Source organism: Falco punctatus (genome assembly GCF_963210335.1).
Source record: "Falco punctatus genome assembly, chromosome: 7".
NCBI classification, from domain to species: Eukaryota; Metazoa; Chordata; class Aves; order Falconiformes; family Falconidae; genus Falco; species Falco punctatus.
Genome location: NC_137587.1, coordinates 14556738 through 14576694, shown reverse-complemented (window position 1 = coordinate 14576694; position 19957 = coordinate 14556738).

Sequence of the window (19957 nt, the reverse complement as noted above, 5' to 3'; positions counted from 1 at the left end):
CATCGTACATCTCTTCCGAGGTGTAATTCTTCTGAATGGCACAAGAGTGTCGCTTTGCCAGAAAAGCATAAGCTGGAAAGCAGGACTGTGCAGGCAGCCTGAGCACGTGCTGTGTCTTCGTGGCGGCGCGTGGAAGTCTTGCAAGTTTCTGCATTGCTTTGGTCTCCTCACTACAGCAGTGCGGCTTTTGGCACAGGGTGTCATGTGTGCTGCAGAGCACACTCAGCCCTGCCACTGTGGCTGCCAGGTAACCTCCCATTCTTGGGCAGTGATGCATAAAAAAACCCATGACATCATGCTTCTGCATAAGATATTCCTGCTTATGACTGCTCGGCTCGCTTCTTTTTTCGAAACTGTGTTTTCCTTGCAGTGCTGACAGAAAGGCATGGATGCCCATTCACTGTCTAGTGCAATTGCCCATGTAAATTAGGATAGTGCTAAAATACCGCACTGCAAACAGAAGCAGCTGACACAGGCACATACTCCATCTCACCAGTCCCGCTCAGGGCCACTGACCTCTCACGGGATAGACAGACAGTACGGCAGCACTTAAATTGTGACACGGCAATTGGCCACTGGATATTTTTTCAGAGTCCTGGGAGAGAAGCACGCAGCAATATTGTGGTCCCTCTTCGCTCCCCGCAGAGCTGCACACAGGCTGCACAAACACAGGCAAACACACATGCTGCACTGCGCTTTTGCATCACACTTCTCTGTCAATTTTCTGGCCCAATAGAAAAAAGCCTTGAGACAGCATAAAAGGCTTCCAAACACGAATATAGGAGTAGTGCAGGTATAACTGGTATAGAATTGATGAAAAAAATATTTTGCGTGATAAGAGTCTAAGGGAGCAGGGTATGTGAATGGCTATTCCCACACAGCAGCACTTGACTGTATTCTCCAGCATTACCAATAAATATGTGAGTCTCGTAAAACCTAATACTCACGAGTAACCCATTACTCCAGGGTGCCCCAGAGCTTAAGTCAGCACCCTCTGACATCCAGCCTGCCTTCCTGGTTACCTGTGATCTCTGTGAAGAAGCTGCTGGGCAGAGAAGCAGGCTGAGAGAACTGAAAACCAGCAATGATTCCCTGACCGTGATGATACTTAATTTAGATGTAAGACATTAATCACTAAATGCAGTACTCTCTGCATTGCATTTCAGTTTAATAGCAGCATAAGCCTAAGATAGCATCAATACCCGCATGTGTGTGTGCACAGACGTGTACACCTGTATAGCTTGGAATTTCGGGTTTGGTATTTGTTTTCTATCTACAGCAGTACTTATTGAGAAAGCAGACTCTCAAGAAACAGGCATTTCTATGTGAAAGCTAAAGGAAATATTTCACATTTGGTATGAAAAATGCTTTGAGTGATTATTTTCCTTATTTTTCAGTCACTGAGGAAAAAATTCAAGAAACTGAAATCCTGTTTTAAATGAAGCTTCAGTCCAGCTCCTATGATAGCTATGCTGCCTTCTCTTCCTTAATATATTGTTCAAAATTCTTAATGCTACAATGCACTGGAATTAATGTTTGCAGTCATTTCTCTGTAACTATTCCATCTCTTTCCTAATCAGTATGCTGGATGACTGCATATTTAGTACATATCCCTTAGACTGATTCCTTCCTCCCAGATGAATTGTTTAACATTTTTCTACATTACACTGCATTTGCTACCTGGTAGTTCACTTACTTAAATGATCCAGAATCTTCTATGTTTCGGCTTGGTTTTTACCACCTGTTTTTTTGTTGGTTTTTTGTTTGTTTTTTTTTTTTTTGGGGGGGGGGCGGGGAGAAGAGAAAAAATACATAAATAAATGTAATTAAAACAATAATAAATATTAAAAAACTCACACTTAAAAAGGTTTCCAACAGCTTCTGTTTGTTATCCGTTCTTTTCCCCAGCATAAGATCAGAATGCTGTTTTTCATTAGAAACTAAAATGAATACTTTGAATTAAATGCATCTGTAACAGTATCAAGACAATTCTGAAATAACAGAGTCAGATATGAATTGCGTTAATGTGTATCTCTTGGTTTTGTAAGCATGCATTTACAATCTATGAATGAAGAGCAAGATCATCAAGGACCCATCTTTATGTAAATTATTTATAGTTTTAGAACTCACTTAGAAGAGCAATGTAGCATTATTTTCAAAATGTGCATCTGACCAGTACTTACATATCACAGTGCAAAACATTTATGATCAGATATAGACACGACAAATCTAAGTCCTGCCCTATGTTGATCCCGTATGAAGTATATTTAAAAAATGCTTTCACAGACATTTTCATTCTAGAAGAAAGAAATGTATGTTGTGGTGCCTATTACCTGATTAGGCTGAGATTTTATTAACCCATCTAATGCACTGCTCCTCTACCTGACTTCCATTTGCAGCAGCGCAAGTCTTGTTTCCCCTACCCTCTCAATCTGTAACCATAAGGAAGCTTTCTTTTACTTAGAATTTATTAAAGGGCAGAAACAGAGAAAATTCTCTCTACAACAGTTGCCCAACAAATTAAGTAGTAAATTGCTGTATGGAGCATGTATAGCTCCACCAACCAGACCAAGACCTCTGCTGCCCTATTTTCAAATGGTTCTTCAAATCTGTGTTCACCTCATTGTGTTGCAGCTTTTTCCAAGGTGGATGACATTCACTTCTGTGCACCAAAGAGGTTACTGGCCTTCTTAAGACTTAATACAAATATTACGTGAATGCTATTCTGGTCTCCCCCATGCCCCTAAAAAGCCTGGAGTATGTTTTAATGACCCAATTTCTTTCGTGCCTTTGCAAAGGTGTCTGGTTTTCTTTGAATCTTGTTTTGATTTCTTATCACACAGCCTTCCCTATGGATGTTACCACTGGCAAGTGTTGCAGGATGGAGCAAGCTGTAATTTTTTACATTTGTGCTCCCTGCTTTAATCAGAATGGCATTTATATAAACCACTCCTGCTAGAATTCATCCCGCCTTTCCAGACCTCTCAGATCCATAGGCTGAATCACCCCAAATATGCGTGTGCTGCACATTCCATTTCCTCCTGTGCAGCCTTGCAGAAAGATCACGGTATGAATCCATGCCCCCCCTCTGTGCTCAGTGTAACCAAGGGGGACCCCACTGTGCACACAAGTCCAACCACACATGACCCTTCCTTCATGCAGCAGTCCAGTAGCCGCGAAGCTTGCAGGTTGCTGCTGCCTGGTTAGCTGCTTTTTTCAGTCTGTGCTAGTTCACAGTGGCATTACTGGATGCCCCTCTCTGACCACCATGAGGCTTTTTCAAGATGTTATTTACCAGCCTATACTGCAGCTCCTGTTACTGCAGTATCTCAATATTTACCGGCTTCATCCCTTCTGTAAGACTGAAAATAAAAGGGGAAGAGTGTGGGCACAAAGAGAAATAATTGTGCTGACACACAGAGGTCTCGGGCAGAACAAGGCAGGGGTCCAGGTGTCCAGCATTTTAAACCAGCATCCATCTCACTTCATCCTATTTCTCAGCACTGTTTGCAGCACAAATCACGTAGTTCTACAAAGGACACACAAGGATTAGAAAAACAGAGGGAAATATATGCCTCTGTGTGAATGGCATGGAGATTAGGAGCTGACTTGCATCTGAAGGGACAGAGTTTCAGCTGGTATAAACTGGCCTGAATTTATTGACATCAGTGAAGCTGCATTATTTACACCAGCTTAAGATCTAGCTCGGAAGCTTCAACAACCGAACATTTCCAGCCAAATAAAAAGAAGGCTGCCAGAAGACTTGTTTATAGCTTAAAAATAATGAGCAGGATCCCACAAGGATCTAGGTAGCAATTTGTTAAGCTGTGAGGGCAAGACCTAGGGGCAAATCTGGGGCTGAAAAGCATTTCCATCCAAAGATTGCTGCCACACCAAATGAGCTACCTAGCAACACCAACAGACTCCCTGGTGCTAATGAATTTAAACATAGCATAGATACATCACCACCTATGGCTCCTTCCCTCCAAATCCCCTAGATGAGCTCCAACTCAATAAAATGAAGACAACAAATGTTTCTGAATCTGAAGCTGCATCCAGTACTCCGAGTTTTATCATTTTTACCCTGAAGTTCATTGCAAACTGCGCTGACTGACTCACACAATTTCTTTCTCTCAGAACAGGATCCTCCTGTCAGTCTTTATACCTCACTCCTGCTCTGCTCTGCATCACCAGCTTTGACATGCAGTAGCATGTTGGTGGAAAAAGAGAAAAAGGAGGAGACCTAACAAGAAATAATTTCTCTTTTGACCTGAGATTGTAAAACTTACGGAGCATTCTGGCACTGTGTAAGGTTAACATTACAGCAAATAGCATATCACAGCAGCCAAGTATAAAGCACTCTTTTTTTCTGTCTGTGCACTGAATGGGCTGAGTTTTTATTTCGTACTTCATTTACACCTTGCTGAGTGATGCCATAGAAATGGCAGAAGTTTCATCTCCTCCCACTTCTGCAGCAGCACAATATGTGTAACAGCAGCAGCTTCCACACTGCTCACTGGAGCTCAGGCCTGATGCCGATCACAGGTTCATATCTGCTTTTCCTGCATGACATTCTCAGATGCTAGAAAACATCTTTTATTTTCTTATTAAAGCTTGTTGCAAAATTAACAGCTGACTGAAAAGCTGCTTGAGAATTTTAATCACGTAAACTAAAAACACTGAGATTTTCCTCAAAAGCCCTTCATAAGAAAAATGGGAGAGCAAATTAACATAAAATCTGTTTAGGAAAATGCTGAAATGAAGAGGACAAGCATTTGGATGTAAGACAAACAATCTCAAGCAAGCAGAAATGGGTAAAGTTGTATATCCTTTGTTTATCAGTATTGGTTCACTGAAAATGTAACAAACACCATACTTGAAAGTCTAGAAACTTCCAAAGAGACTCAGAGAAAACGCATACTAAACAAGGTCAGAGGACTGTTAAGAACAGCCAGTACCACTTACAAAAGGTAAACATAGATGACCTGAGCCCCGAGCAAGCCCAAGAGTCCTGAAAGGTGCTCAAGGCCATCACTTTGGTCAACAGTTTCAAAGGCAGCTGATAAATCAAACAGAGGCAATGAAAGGACACTGCTCTCAGGCCAAACTGTTCTTCAGCCTGAAACTTTCAGAAAGCCTGTAGGATGGCCCACGAGGTTAGTAATGAGCTCAGAACTATTTTCATTCGAGATAACCAGTTCAAAACTGGTTGATGCTGGTAGTGACTGGGTACTGCTGCTTCTGCCGGCTCCAGGGTGTTCCAGATTTCCTCACGGTCTGGTTTGTCCATCAGTACAGATGCATTTCTCACAAGTTACCAAAACAAATGTCACTAATGCTCCACCAGCAGTTGCACTGAAGTGACCAAGAGCTGAAGCTACATATTATTTGAATAACTTACTCCCATATCCTGTCCATGTGAAATATTTTTCAGGAAAACTTTCACACTACCATTCTACTGTGTTAGAGGGGTGGACAACAGGTCCACCATTTCAAACACATGTGTCAGTGAACCTTGCCTGTTATGAGCAGGAGGGCTGACATATTGGTTTGTGTACATTACAGTGAAATGGTGTTTGTAGAGATAAGTGGCAGAGATAGAAGCTCTGTGAACATTTGGGAGATTCTAAAAAAAGTCACTGTGAACAGAATGACAATAAAAATCTCAGTGTCTGCATGGCATGAGGGGATTATCTATCCACGTAAGAAGTATTCTGTAGGTAAAATTGTTGCATTTTAGTTAGATATACTTTTCTCTTTTAAACTTTCATTTATTCTAAATCAACTAAAAAAGAAAAATGCTTTGAATTGAAATCCCTAAAATTTCCTTAACTAAAAAATGTCAGGTATTTTGGCTATATGTTTTTTTTCCTAACAATTCCTTATGTTGGGAAATTTATCAAAACTGATTCTGGACATTAAGTTCTGATTTCAACAAATAGCAATCTGAGGCAAAAAAACCCAACAATATTACCAGCTCAGTATAAGTATTAGCCACATAAGCAAATTTTGTTGCCCTTCCAAATTACAGTTGAAGTACATTTGCAAGGTATTGCAAATTACTATATTTAAAAAAATAACAGAATGAAAAAGGTATAGAGGATTTGCTCCCAGGCAAACATGCTGCAGATTTAGGAATCCTACATCCTAAAGGAACCCTAAGTTTAGTTTTCTTGCAGAACACAGCATTCTAAAGACTCGTGACTCCATCACACTGATGTCACAATTCTTTCAGACTATAACTATATTGTTTGTCAGTAACATTCTTTCTTGCAGAGCACCAGGACCTACACATGCACAGCAATACTCCCACCCTCAGCATGCTGCAGGGGCAGCCACATTTCTTTCATGGCTGCATTGAGAGGTATCTTATGGATCTCATCACTTGGTCAAAAAAAGCCCAAGAACTGCTTTGATACACAGAGCTTGAGTCTCTTGCCTGTGAAAAAGCTCTGATGCACTTTAAGACACACGCAAGACAGTACCCGGAAATTTGAACTGCCTGAACCAAAGCCAGACTGCTGACAAATCTAGCACAGAACCAGCAAAAGTGGCTTGCATATTAGTGAAAATCTGAGAGGCTGATATGTCTGCATCTAGATTCAATCCAACTCCAAAGCCTAAGAAGTCATCAGAATTCCCAGGGCTAAGACTAGAGAAATCCTATCGATATAGATGCCATGGATTCAAAAGCAGAAGCTGCTACTCAGATAACAGGGTCTTTGCCTCCAGGACAGGTAGGGATTCCATGCCACTCACCCACTGCCCCACCAAATCCCACCTGCAATAGCTCTCATGTGACAATTAAAGAAGCAACTACCCCATAAGAGTAAATGGCAGCCGATCATGTTCCCACTACCTGAACAGACTTGAAAAGGATTGCACAGAAACTAACCGGATAGAAGAACTCAAGGATGCTTCAGGTGAGGAGACTGGCAAGGACTATAAGGTTAAGCCACTGAGTGAATCAAAACAGAAGAAAACATGTAAAGTGGTAAAGGGAAAAATATCTATGGAAAACATAAAAGACTTAAATGGTTAGCTGATGTGGAAAATCACTACTGTACTCCTTAGAATCTTTAGACATTATGGAAATATGGATCACAGCAAGCCTTTTGGAGTTTGATATTTTTACACAAAAAGAGTTCACAAAAAACTTGGAAAACAGTGGCTTAAGCACCCTGAATTAGATGAACTGAATGCACAGTCCTGTAACTCCGCCAGGCGTTAAGGCCATAGTCAAGTGCTGAGTTGAATGGCCAGAGGTTTAGGCTACTGAATTTACACAAAAATTGAAAGTGAGCATGGCAAAGTTGCTTTTAACTTTCACATGCTCCTGTATCCATTACTTGTAAAGAAGAACTTGACTTTCTGGACATTTTCACACTACTACAAAAGCATTTGAAATGGTATGGGTTGATATTCCTGATGTTCCAAGATCCAAGGCCTTTCAGAGCTCTTCTCCTTTCTCCTTTCAACATGAAATCAATAGGAACTTAGAGGATATGTTAACCTTACAACACACACTAACATTAACAGCCACCAAATTAATTTTTTAGGCAAGTTGGCAGGGAAGGATGCTGCAAAGTCACCAAAGGGTTGATACAGTTTGAGAAATTAAGAGCAAATACCTTGGGCAAGAGGGATCAGCTCAATTAAAAGTAATCACAACATGTGAGGTTTGACATCAGTTCCAACATTTGGACTTCTGATTTATTCCACTTCTAATCCCTTTTGGTCTTCCTATGTGTTTGTACCTTCTCCAGCATAAATGATCCTTATCCAATTCAAATAAAATTAAAAGGCAGAAGTAGCAAAAATCTGCTTAACTCTAATTTTGGGAGCATGGGAAACAGTCAGTTTTCACGTGTTCTTTCCTAAACTAAGCTCAGTGACTAAAACAAGGAATACATTGTAAATGGGCTGAAACGCAACAGTCCTTTTGGTAGCAGAATGCAGAATGATACAAATGTGCTTCCTGTGGACTCAAAATCCATCAAAATTGTCATACAAAAATAAAGAACTTTATGGAAAGGCTGAAAAGGAAAAAAAGTATCTAAGAACTGTGCAAATGTAGACACTGTGCTCTGAAGGAATGTTGCTGTTTACAAATTTTCCTGGTAATGTCTGCTGTCTTGCATTTGTGACATTCTTAACCCTTAGCGTGTATGAGCATGAAAACAAAAGAAATATATAGTACTGGAAACATCAATCATATAATTGCATATTCAGCTGACTTCAGAAAATAAAAGAAAACGTTGACAGAAACAGGCATTTTCCCATTAAAATCTTCAGTTTATTCCAAAGCCATTTTTATCATCAATAACAGCAAAATTTCAACAAGATGTTGTGAACAGCTAGTTTTGTCTTAACTAATCATCACCTCTTCCCACACCCAGGAACAGCCAGCAATGGATGGCAATAAGATCCGAAGTTATGATGTTACCATCTGTGCCAGAAAAAATGTATTAACCAGAAATGCAATAGCTGTAAATTACTTGCAGGCTTATAATTTCTCTGTAATATTTCATAATTTTGAAATTAAAAGCACAAACTTTAAAAAAAAATTATGCACATACCGGCTACATGGTGCATACACACATGTTCTTGCTTCTCCTTTCTTATTAATCCTGTTAATACATTTGAAGTCAGAAAATACATAAAGAGTAACAGTGCAATAAAACTAAGCATCATGACCTGCACTGTATTTACAAAAGAATAGCATGTCTACAGTTTTTGTAAATCAATTACTTTCTTTTCTTGTAAGGAAAAGTGTCTTTTTCCTATATGTATCTTCTTATGTCAGAAGAGATACTCATTACTTCCATCGCATAAATGACTTGAAAACACAACTAGATTCCTGGACTACAATTTTAAGGTCACGGGCATAAAACACTTCTTCCATCTTCCTAACAGTAATTTTGTGAAAGCCATTACTAAAATGAGAACAATTACATACAGTTTTGAAGCATTTGTATGTAAGAAAACTGCTTATCAGTGTCTAGACACTGTCTTCCATAAAATTCGTGGATCCACATGTTGCCTCTGAATGCTGGGTTTAGCCTTTGGATCTTTGTTTTAGCTGACAGATGTTCATAATCTCAAACCATTGGTTAGCTCCCTCGTAGCTAAACAGCTCTTCAGATATGTGTGCCAAAACTATTCCAGCTGAGGGAGCAAATTCAGTTCATTAAATTTCCTCCAGATCTGGATGTTTTAAGTGGCAGCTTAGTAAGGATAAAAATTCTTCCTCTAGTCCAACTTTGTTCCTCTTGCTTGATCCAGAATCCAGTCCTATTTTGTTCCAGGGGTCACCAATGTCACAAATGTTTGAGTTCAGGCTTACAACTCTGAAGGCTTTGTTTGTAAGAATTTAAAATAGAGTTTAGCCCATAATATTTACCTTTTCTTCCTGGAACAACTGTTAGGCTGGATAAATAACAATTTTGAAGTAATATAATCAATGAAGTATAACAGAGTAAACGATGCAAAGCAACAGTTATATGGAAGAGCCATGTAGGGGGAAATGACAAGGTACTTTGTTCTATGACAATCAGATTATAATAACTCTGAAGATTGTAAAGGTTTATTTTGTTCCCTGCTCAGGTTCACATTTCAAAAACATAAACTCACATGGAAGACTGTTTGTGCATGAAAGCAAATTTTGTACACAATTATGCTTACATCAAAAAAAAATTAACATCGAGTGCTCCCCTTGTCAGATATGGAAGTGCTGCTTAAAATTAGTTGCAGAAACCCAGAAAAGGTTTCTTTTTTTGTGGCAATGATTTTTACATTAAATCTAAGAAATCTAATGATTATAAATAAATAAAATTTCAGTTGTAACACAAAGCATTGATCTTCACTATTGAGGACTGAAGTAATATTAACAGCAGATTAAGTCTCTCAATAGGTGACTAGGCTTATGATTAAATTTCTTTTGGTTTTGGTTAAGATTTCCAGTGCTGCCATGCAACAATCATGCTCCAACAGTGGCCCAGATGCATGAAATGAAAGGCTTCCAGTTCATCTGCTCCTTTGCCCCAGAAAGGGAAGACCCCTCCCAGCAGTAAGTTCAACCTTACACCGTTTGGCTCTGGGGCAGCAGCCTCATCACAACTTTTGGTTGAGGGCAGCAGTGGGTGGGCTAGCCCCGCTCCATCCTCTCCCCTTGCAGGCACAACCTGGCTTCTTGTGGCAAAGGCATGAGAGCAAGCTATGTGGCACACAGGGGAGCGATCCGGGTGGGGTAGGGGGCAAAATAGTTCATTCTCTGCTGTTGCAAAGAAGGCTGAAGGCTGCTTGTGGTGAAGGCAGCTGGGGACTGGCTCTAATCCTAGGGCAACATCAAAAGAGATGCAGGGAGAGACCCTCCAGCTGCAGTGCCTGCTCCTGCTGCAGGCCCCAAGGCAGGAGGGGTGACTACCCTGGTGCACACCCCCCACATTAGGTGCCCAGTTCACTGGCATTGCCCCAGGGCACCCGAAAGAAGCTTAAGGAGAATGAAGGGAGAATGAGAATCTGATCAGCGGTGACTGAGACTGAACACATACAGGGTCTGAACAAAAAGCTGCCTTTTCACATAAACATCCTAACTTCAATTCAGCAGATGGGTACAGCTTCTTCACAAGCCTGATGGGGCTCTGATTACTGTTGATAACCCCATTTCTGGGGCAGCAAAGAGCAGGCTTCTTGCCACCCCTGCAAATTACCACCCGTCAGTTTTACTCCTCTCTGTGGCTCAGGGAAAATTCAAGGAATCATTTTGTCTCTGTCCCACAAGTCAGGGCACAGATCGAGACTCAGCTCGAGTCTTTGGAATTTGTGATTGATGCATTCAGGAAATCTTGTACCAGCAGTTACAGATATTATTACAACAATGAAACAAAGATACCTTTTCCTGCAGTGACATGGTTCTGATTAAGGTCTTCCCTCCAAAATCTTTCCCTACTTCCATACACTTTCCATCATGCACTCAAAAAAAGCACATTCAAAAATCAGAATTTTGCAAATCTCTGAAACAAATCCAGCTGTACTGAGTATCCTCAACTCTGCTGCCAGTTCAACAAGAACTAACATTCAGTCTTCTCATCAGTGGTGGACCCAGGGTAGAACAGACCTCCCACTATAAACAGAGCCTTGAAATAAATGTTTATCATTTCAAGAGAGAAAATAAATGACTTTAAAATGTTTTTCACCAGCCAGGCTCTGTGTGTCATCCAGCTCGTCTAAAAATGGATGTTTTTACACAATTACTTGTACTCTGGACTCAACCATTTCATCTAATAATCGATGCCTCCCACTCGCACACATTTGCATAAGTTCTTTAGCCTCTTCTGCTAGTTAGATGGTAAAAATTATGTGTATGGATATGTAGGAGAAGACACACACATATACATCCAGGACAAGAATGTTTATTCAGAATAAATTATTTGGCCCTAAAGGAAACCAATTAGCTAGGTAGATAATTCAAAATTCAAATACTTCTAGGATCCCTGAGAAAAACATCAGAGATAATACATGTAAGTGAAATGCCTTTTTTCAAGCATTATTTCTCAAAACTCATACAGCCTGCTTAACTAGAAAAGAACAAAATGTCTCAGAAATATTTCACCTACTCCACCGAAAAGGCTCATATGATAAAAAGCAGTGGTTTTATTTTCCGAGCAGCTCCACAGACAACTACCTTAATCTCATTTTGGAAAGTCACATCTTCTAAAATATCCAAGATCTAGAAGTATGAGGGCATGGAAGGGGTTTTCATAATAACAACCACTTTTCCCTGCATTCATCCTTGACATGACTTCCATTTACACCAGTATATTAACCCTTCAGTGAGGCATTTCTCCCTCTGAGTTCACATACTGAAACATTTCATAAGCACTCACCCCGTTTCCAGAGCACGGGTAAACAGCTTGCTTGTAGACACAGTCCATTTACAACCGAGCTGCAAGTGCCAATCAAAATTACCAAATTCGTGTTCCACAAGTTTCACGTTCAAAGAACACAATTAGTCAACAGCCACCATGAGGACAGATGCGTGAAATTAATGATTTTAATTTACTTTTTTGCCCATCAGTCTTTCTTATCACTATTACTGAGTATTTCATAAAGTAAAAGCAGCGAGTGTGCAGGGTGTTGTGCAAATACTGTGCAGACATATCAATTAGCATCCAGCCTCTCCCGTGAGCGGCATCGACGCGCTGCAACAGAAACAGCAAAGGGCGGAATCAAGGCAAGAGCGGGCGGTGAGGAAACGGTGCTTGAAGGTTACATTTCCCGACGCAGGAACGCTGTGTTCGGGACTGAACTCGGCACCTTCATCCCCTACTGACGACTACTGAACAGTTTCCAGTGAGGATTTATCTCCACACCTTCCGAGGCGCCGGCACGGCCACGAGAGGCACGGCCGCCTTGCTGCCGCCGGGGTGAGCCGCCAGGCGCGACGGGGAGGCCATGCGGGCCCGCGCCCTGCCGTGCGCACTCACCGCCACCCTCCCACAGCAGGTCCGGCCCTTCGGATCTAAGCGTGGCCAAAGCCGGGCCCGTGGGGCTGAAGGGCTCCAGGCCCCGCAGCTGCCCCACAGGGCCCGCCGGGGCGCGGCTGGCCGAGCCGCAGGGGCGCGCCGCACACCTGCGGGCCCACCGCGGGCCGCCGCCGCCCGCTCCCTGGCTGGGAGGGAGGGCAGTGCCCCGCCGGGGGCGGCCGAGCGCCCCGGCCCCGCGCCGGGCGGCAGCGCTGGGCCCCGCCGGCGGCGGCCGGCGGCCGGTCAGGGGCCGAAACCGGCGGGTCTGCGCCCCCGCTGCCCCCCTCCGGCCACCCGCGCCCGCCGCCTGCTGGCACCGCCCGCGCCTCGCCTCGCTAAAGCGAGCACGCAGCCAGCAAAGGGAACTGTGCTCTTGCTATCCCGTGTCCGCTCCGGGGTGCCCGGTGTTGGGCAGTGCCGCCGGGAGGGCGCCGCGGGACCCCCCGCGCCGGGGCCGGGGCCGGGGCGGTGGGGTCGCGGCCGCGCGCGGTGCGAGGGGTCACAGCGCCATCTCGTGGCCGCGCGGGAGACTACGGCCTGCGCTCCTCGCGGGTGGGCACGGCCCCGCGCCGCCTGCGGAGCGGTGTTGGAGCTGCCATGGGAGGGGGGTGGGGGTCCCATTTGTCCTGCGAAACCTCCGTGCGAGGCGTTACATGCCAAGAGCTCACTTTTAAACACGTGCGCGTAACGGGGGAGTCTGAAGTTCCTGGGGTTTTTTCCTCCGTTTCCGATTACACCTATTCCATTCGCCAGGGGACCTATGTTGTAATTTTATGAATATGTTTTACTGTCCTGGTCTAAGAAAATGCAAGATTTTTAGGTTTATGTATGTGAAGCCCACATATGCTAAGCTATAAAACTCGTACAGATGAAAAACGCCAGTTTCTGTTGTCAGAAAAGTTCACTTTGCCGTTGGTGCTGAGGCGCTCCCGTTGTCCAGCACGGCCTGGCTGCAGCCAGCACCTTTCCAAGGAACAGAGTTTTGTGTGTATCTTTTCTATATCAGAGAAACATGCTTACTACAATAAAGCCATTTCTGAATTAGAAAAGTTGTTGGTAATTTATATCAAGCAATGTCTATCTTAATTTGCAAACTGGATTTTATTTAATATCAATAGTAATACCTCTTTAGGAAAAAAAAAAAAAAGTGAGAGGAAAAAAAGAGGCCTTTTTTTTTTTCTTTTAAAGGCCAAAAACAAGTAGCCAAGATTAGGATGAAATACCAGCAGCAATTAATCACCTTGTGGCTGAGGTTGTAATGGGTCAGCAGGGACACCTAGGCCTGGAACAAGAAGAGCCACAGCCTGAATGCTAGGCCTTGCCTGGGGGCGAGGGTAACACTGAAGGGCCACTTCCAGTGCAGACTGAAGTATGTTTTGATGATGCGCCACATGATGTATCCCCAAGGTGCTGATTCTGTCACCTTTAGGCTTCTTCGTCATCTGTGAGTTCAGACACGGGCTCCTGCCAGTGAACCTGGCCTTGAGTGCTGAATTCTCACGGGCAAGCAGAGTAGCCTTGACTGAGTCAGAAGCTTGTGGTGCCCTGTGTAATTTCTCCCTGTGACAGCCCTTCTGCTACGGGCATCACAAGCCTCGCTGCTGGCTGGTGGGAGAGAATCAAATACACACAAGCATCATGTAATCTTGCTTTTAGTGTTCCCAAAGCATTGTTCTCTTCAGGAATATTGTTAAACCTCCATGTGACAGAAAACTAGGAAAAATCCTGGTACCTGCTTATCTGAACCGACAGTGCCTTTGGCGGGCTGATAGGTTCTCCAGCTGCTCAGGAGGTACCCAGCCTACCAATGACCTGCTGAAAGACCCACTCAGTGACTTGCCAGAGCAGTTCTTATGCTGCCCCATAGCCATGCTCATTCAAGACCAGTCAGCAGGAAAAAATGGTTGGCTCTCGTTGAGGAAATGATAAGGTATAAGGAGCTGGAGGTTTTTATAAAGCATTGAAGGGTTCACATGGAAGGAAAAAAAAAAAAAAGAAAAAAAATATTTTACTCAGAACTTCCCTGTGTATTCCCTAGGCAATGAACCCTGGCATATTTGAAATTACTAACCCCTGAGCACCAGAAGCACCTACTATCTCAGAGGCAGATTGGGTAAATTCCCCAGACAACAAGTATTGAAGTGTACATAACTGCTGACAAGATGGACAAACCGGACTCAACGTGGGAAGGCAGGCAGCCTGGAGAATACCAGGTGTATAATCACAGGACTGCAAAAAGGAACACGTGGCCTGTAAAGTACATACTGTGTCAGCTGGTATTAAGGCATTAACGAGACAGAGGCCCCTTTGGTGCCTCTTCACCAGGAAACACTGATTTACCCCAACCAAAAATTAAGACACAATTAAGACAAAAATTAAGACCCACAACCAAAAAAAGACACATCAGACTCATCAACTGAAAAAGAGGATTTCTCAAGGAAATTTCTACCTTGGAAATTCCCTCTTTTTCACTGAAATATATTGAACATAGAGACAGAAAGAGACAGACTGTGCAAGATACCATTAGTGTTTATGCTTTGAGTTAGCTGAAGGAAAGAACTGATAATCTGGAATAATAAAAACACTTCCGTCGGTAAATCTATGTATGTACATACAAAAATATATACATACATGCACAGCAGACAGACATGCATATATGTAATTCATTTATATTTATGTAGTTAAGATATTGTAGTTGTGCAAGTCTATCACTGGCATACTTGATTCACGTTGACAGCAAAGACTGCAAGAGCAGCACAGTATGGTTAGCGTGCTCATCAAGCTGTGAGGAGTCTCAAGTTCCCAATCTTTCTTGTTACATGTTGCTGTATACTAAGCAGTGTGAAATGTATGATATTGTATGAAATTTGTTGTCACACTCTCAGTCAGATGCAGAATAAAAATTCTTACATTTTTAAGAGTTTTGCACAGTGTCCCCTATGCTAAATGAATTTTGAGAGTTGAGAGCACAAACTGCTATAAGCTGAGCTAAAGAACTAGTCTTGCTAGTTTAAAGACTAGAACAAACTCGCATCCTCAGTGGATCGATAGAGAGGTGATCATGTAAGGCACCCTGTCAAACAAGTTTCAGAGACAAGTTATTTGTAGATGATTTTCAAAGATAAATTTGAGGATATAGCAATCTACTCCTTGGCAGTTCACGAATGAAAGACACAAAAATAGCAAGCTAAATTTGTTGACTGTGCTATTTGTGGGCCTTATTATCCCCGTGGTAATGTCATTCAGTTACAGAGATGTACCATAGAGAGAGAGATGTATATGTGCAAATCATATACATGTATGTTTATGTTCTTGCCCACACTTATGCATCACAAAATACTTTAAGATCACTGCACCTACCCTTTTTTACCAATATGATGTCCTTATAGGAAATGTAGGCATCTCCCTATAGTCCTTTATCTCACTGAATGCATACATGTTTGAAAGCTTTTCAGGATTAGGGCCAATATGCCATTTTAACAGCAATGTGCAATCACACGTGGCAAGTAGATCAGCAACTGAATGCTATAATGGCCTTTTGAGCAAGGGGCTGACTCAGCCTCTTCCACAGCCTGTCGTACAGGGTTTGCAGTCCAACTCCGTATCCCCCGTTCTGGTGCACCATTCCAGTGGTGACAGGTTTCTGGGTGACTGTTCTGTGGCTCATGATCAGCTGGAGGCTGGCAGAAGGAAGTGCAAAGAAGCTCTGCTCTGCAAATAACAGGCTGCAAAGAGAAGCCGACGTGAACAGAGAGTGTAAATAAGATGGGGAGGAGGAGAACGTCTGCCAAAAACAACATGAGGCTTTAAAGGCCTGGTTTCACTGCTAAAAAGTCCAAGCCCTAGCTTCTCCACCTCTAACCGAATCAAACTCAGTCGCAGCTGATCCCTCTTACTCCTTTCTTGCCCACACATCAATCTCTAAAAAAGGTTGTCCCACGTCTTCGTGAAGCTTTTAGCTAGAGTAGTGAATGTGATTTGAAGAAAGCTGAGCAACACTGTGTTCCCAATACCACTGTCACTGTCATTCTCAGCACACAGGACAGTGCCCCGTGGTTAACAGCATCTTGCTAGAAGGAAATATGGACAAGCCAACAACGTTACTTGGAATAATTCAGACTTTCAGCTGTTAAGGATTGTTCTCTTTTGAAGTGCCCTGAACATTCTTTTTTTATATTTTTAAAGGGGATGTGCACTGTTGACACAACCAGACAAGAAATGGATCCTGGGAACAGACACAAAGAGAATATGACATATGTGACAGTATCTAGTACCCTACGAAGCTCTGGAACATCAGTATGAGTTATGACAGAACCCATTTACCTCCTTCAGTAGACTTTTCACATAGTGAGGATCCTAATTGTTTAGATTAGCTCTAGGTGAGATTTTGGCATACTGAACTGAGAAGGTCCTTTAATGTGTTTGGAGAGCTCCCAGGCTTCTAAAAAGCTCCTGCACATATGTTTATGAAACACCAAGAAATAGAAATATTGCATGGACCATGTTTACTTCCCATTATAGGCATCTAGAGAAGACCAGCTGTCCAGCAAATAAGGGCTAAAAAAAGAGCCCTACAACTTCATCCTGAAACACTGAAGAGAAGCGTGGGACACCAGTGCCACTGTGTGACTGTGGGAGGAGCTGGTGCAGAGAAACCTGCTGACATGGGAGGAAGGGAGGGGGGAACAGCAAAACCTACAGAGTTTCAGTTGAAAGCGGTGCCATGGAACTGTGTACTGATTTTTTTTTTTTTTTTTTTTTTTTTTTTTGTAATGCCAACAAGCAAATCCAAAATCCAAAGACCTTCTTTTGCAGAAACAAGAGCATGTGCTGGTTCCAGTGGAGGAGGTAACAGGAACCACTGCACTGGTCCGCAGGGAACAAGGTTCATGTGTCTCTCGTGGACGTGGAACTTTCCCTGGCTACCAAAGGACATATCAAGATTTCTTCCTGTCATTTTTTCCTCAAACTTTTCTGGAAAGCTATTAAAGCCTGCAGACATTGTAGGTGATGGAAGTGGGAATTCAACAGCTCAGAAATCCTACTGATCTAGGCAGTCACCCCTCATGCCATGCCTGGATTGCTCTGCACCTACACAGAGACTTAGGAAGGGAAAAGAGAACAAAAGGGCAGATGAGGATTTAGATATTGTAACCATTGATGTGGTCTCCCACTTTCTCTGCTGCTTTAGTAATTTTATATTTCTGCCTATTTTAGTGTTGTTCTGCACTTTTGACTTTGACTGCTAGAAAACTGTTTGTGCTAAATAAAACACCATTTTTATGGCATTCTACTTATGCTTTTTTATTGTGACTATTTTTACGTGACAGCAGATGTCATCCCTAATTTCCATAGCTTTCTTAGACTTTGGCGGTCATATCACCTACAGGGATGCTTTCTGTTTTTGCAGACTGATAAAACGGTTCATCAATATCCCAGTTCTACTTCAAGAACCTTCTGAGAACACAGCAGGCACCAGGCACCAGTACAGTGTTTTTCAAGACTGATAGCTAAATAATTTGCAGTGTCCTCTGATCTTCAGTCTTTCCGATAAGCTCTTCATTCTCATTCCTTAATTGCCACAAGTATAAATGAGTGCTCTGGGTAGTCATATATTGATTGTCCAAACAGGATTTCGCCAGCCACAGAAGAAGACAACTCAGTCCTTCAAAATAAACTGTGGCTACCCATGCCTATGTTATGAGAAAGAAATGGGTTTGTAACCTATGCAGAAGGTAACTGCTTTATCCCAAAGCTACAGTCATGCCGCTGTTTGGATCGAGACAAGATTCATGAAGATGAGATTGAATCAGCACAGAAGAAAGTCCAGAAAGCACATGATGGAAGATGAGAAGCAGGTCTTGATGCACATGATGGAAGTGAGTGTGGATCAGGCTGGCTTGCAGTCTGAGGTCGCAAGGCAAACCATAGAGTACAGCTACCCTATTTACTATAGATAGGCAGCGAAGCCATCTGAAATTTATGGCAAGACTTCCAGATCACTTAAAAGAAAGCTGAATTTTTTGAAAGCTTCCATGTTTGTAGTGCCTGTTTCTCATAGACTTGATTTTCAACCAGTAAATAGTTTCTTTGGGGCATTTTGTTGGTTTTCTTCCCTCGTAAAGATAATGTTACTTTAAAACCCACTGTGATTCTCTCACTTTTGCATATTCTCTCTGCTGAGCCTCCATGAAATACAGCAGGATATAATGAAACCTATTACCATTTAGAGACAATATTGAGCAGACGAGCAAAAGGTGACAAGTTATCTTTATTGCACTGCTATGTTACTCACTCATGCCAATTAGTCTTTACTGAATTCATTTGGTGCAATAATACAAAGTGCATGGCACGGAACACATGGAGCCTATCTCTTAGACACAGTTCAGGAAGTCATTATTATTTTCTTAATAACATTTCAGATAATGTCATGAACATCATTATTAGTAGCATCTCAGGGATGGAGCAGACTTTGCTTTGAATCCTGTGCAGTTTTTCCTAAATTCCTTTTATTTTGAAGAAAGAGGGATTCAGAAAATGAGGAATGCTGTACTGAGTTGATTGCAAGGTGATAGAGTGTTCATGAATACCACCCATTGTGTCAAATGACTCACACATCTGTCAGGTGTGCCGCATTAGCCCACAGAAAGCCTTTCATACATGTTGTGTCCTATTAAAAAAAAAAAATTGCTTTGTCTCTTGATGTCAATCATGCTGATGGATGGGCCCAAGGTGTTAATGAGTAAGCTTTAAAAAATATTTATGCTCTGCCAAATCTCTGCATCACGTCAGTAGGCACTAAGCTAGGCAGTTGGAAGTAACAGAATATTTAGAAAGGACAGCTCTTCTTCTGACTCATTAAAAAAAAAAGCATGTTTTTAAGCTCTCTCTACCAATTCTCTTGAGCCCTTTGTGTTTTCTTTATAAACATGATTTAACAACATTGTATCAGTTTACCTAAAACAGATTAACTCCAAGTGACTTTGATACTTCTTCAGTTACACTTGCCTTTACATTTTGCTAAGTGTAAAGTCTAAAATCAATGAGCCAAATTCTTGAGTTACTCCAGATTTTTTTCTGGGTAACTAAGACAGACATCTTAACACATTCTGTTTAGTACGTGTCATGCAACACTTTCAGTTTTATTCTGCCATGGAAATAATATAACGCAAGAGTCTCTAACTCTGAGGTACAAGAATTGTCGTTTGGGAGAATCAAGTGTGACTCGCAGTTTCTCAGAATTAAACCCAGAAGAGACTGATTTGACTGCCCTGTTGGAGTGCCTGCAGAATGGAGCCCAGCACGCTTCCCACATTTCTCTGTACCTACAGCACACCTTCCCAAGAAGTGTACCATCTTGCTTTCAAGACTGCAGATTGTGGTGCACTGTCTTAATAATTTGTTCTGATGATTACTGACTCCAACTAAAA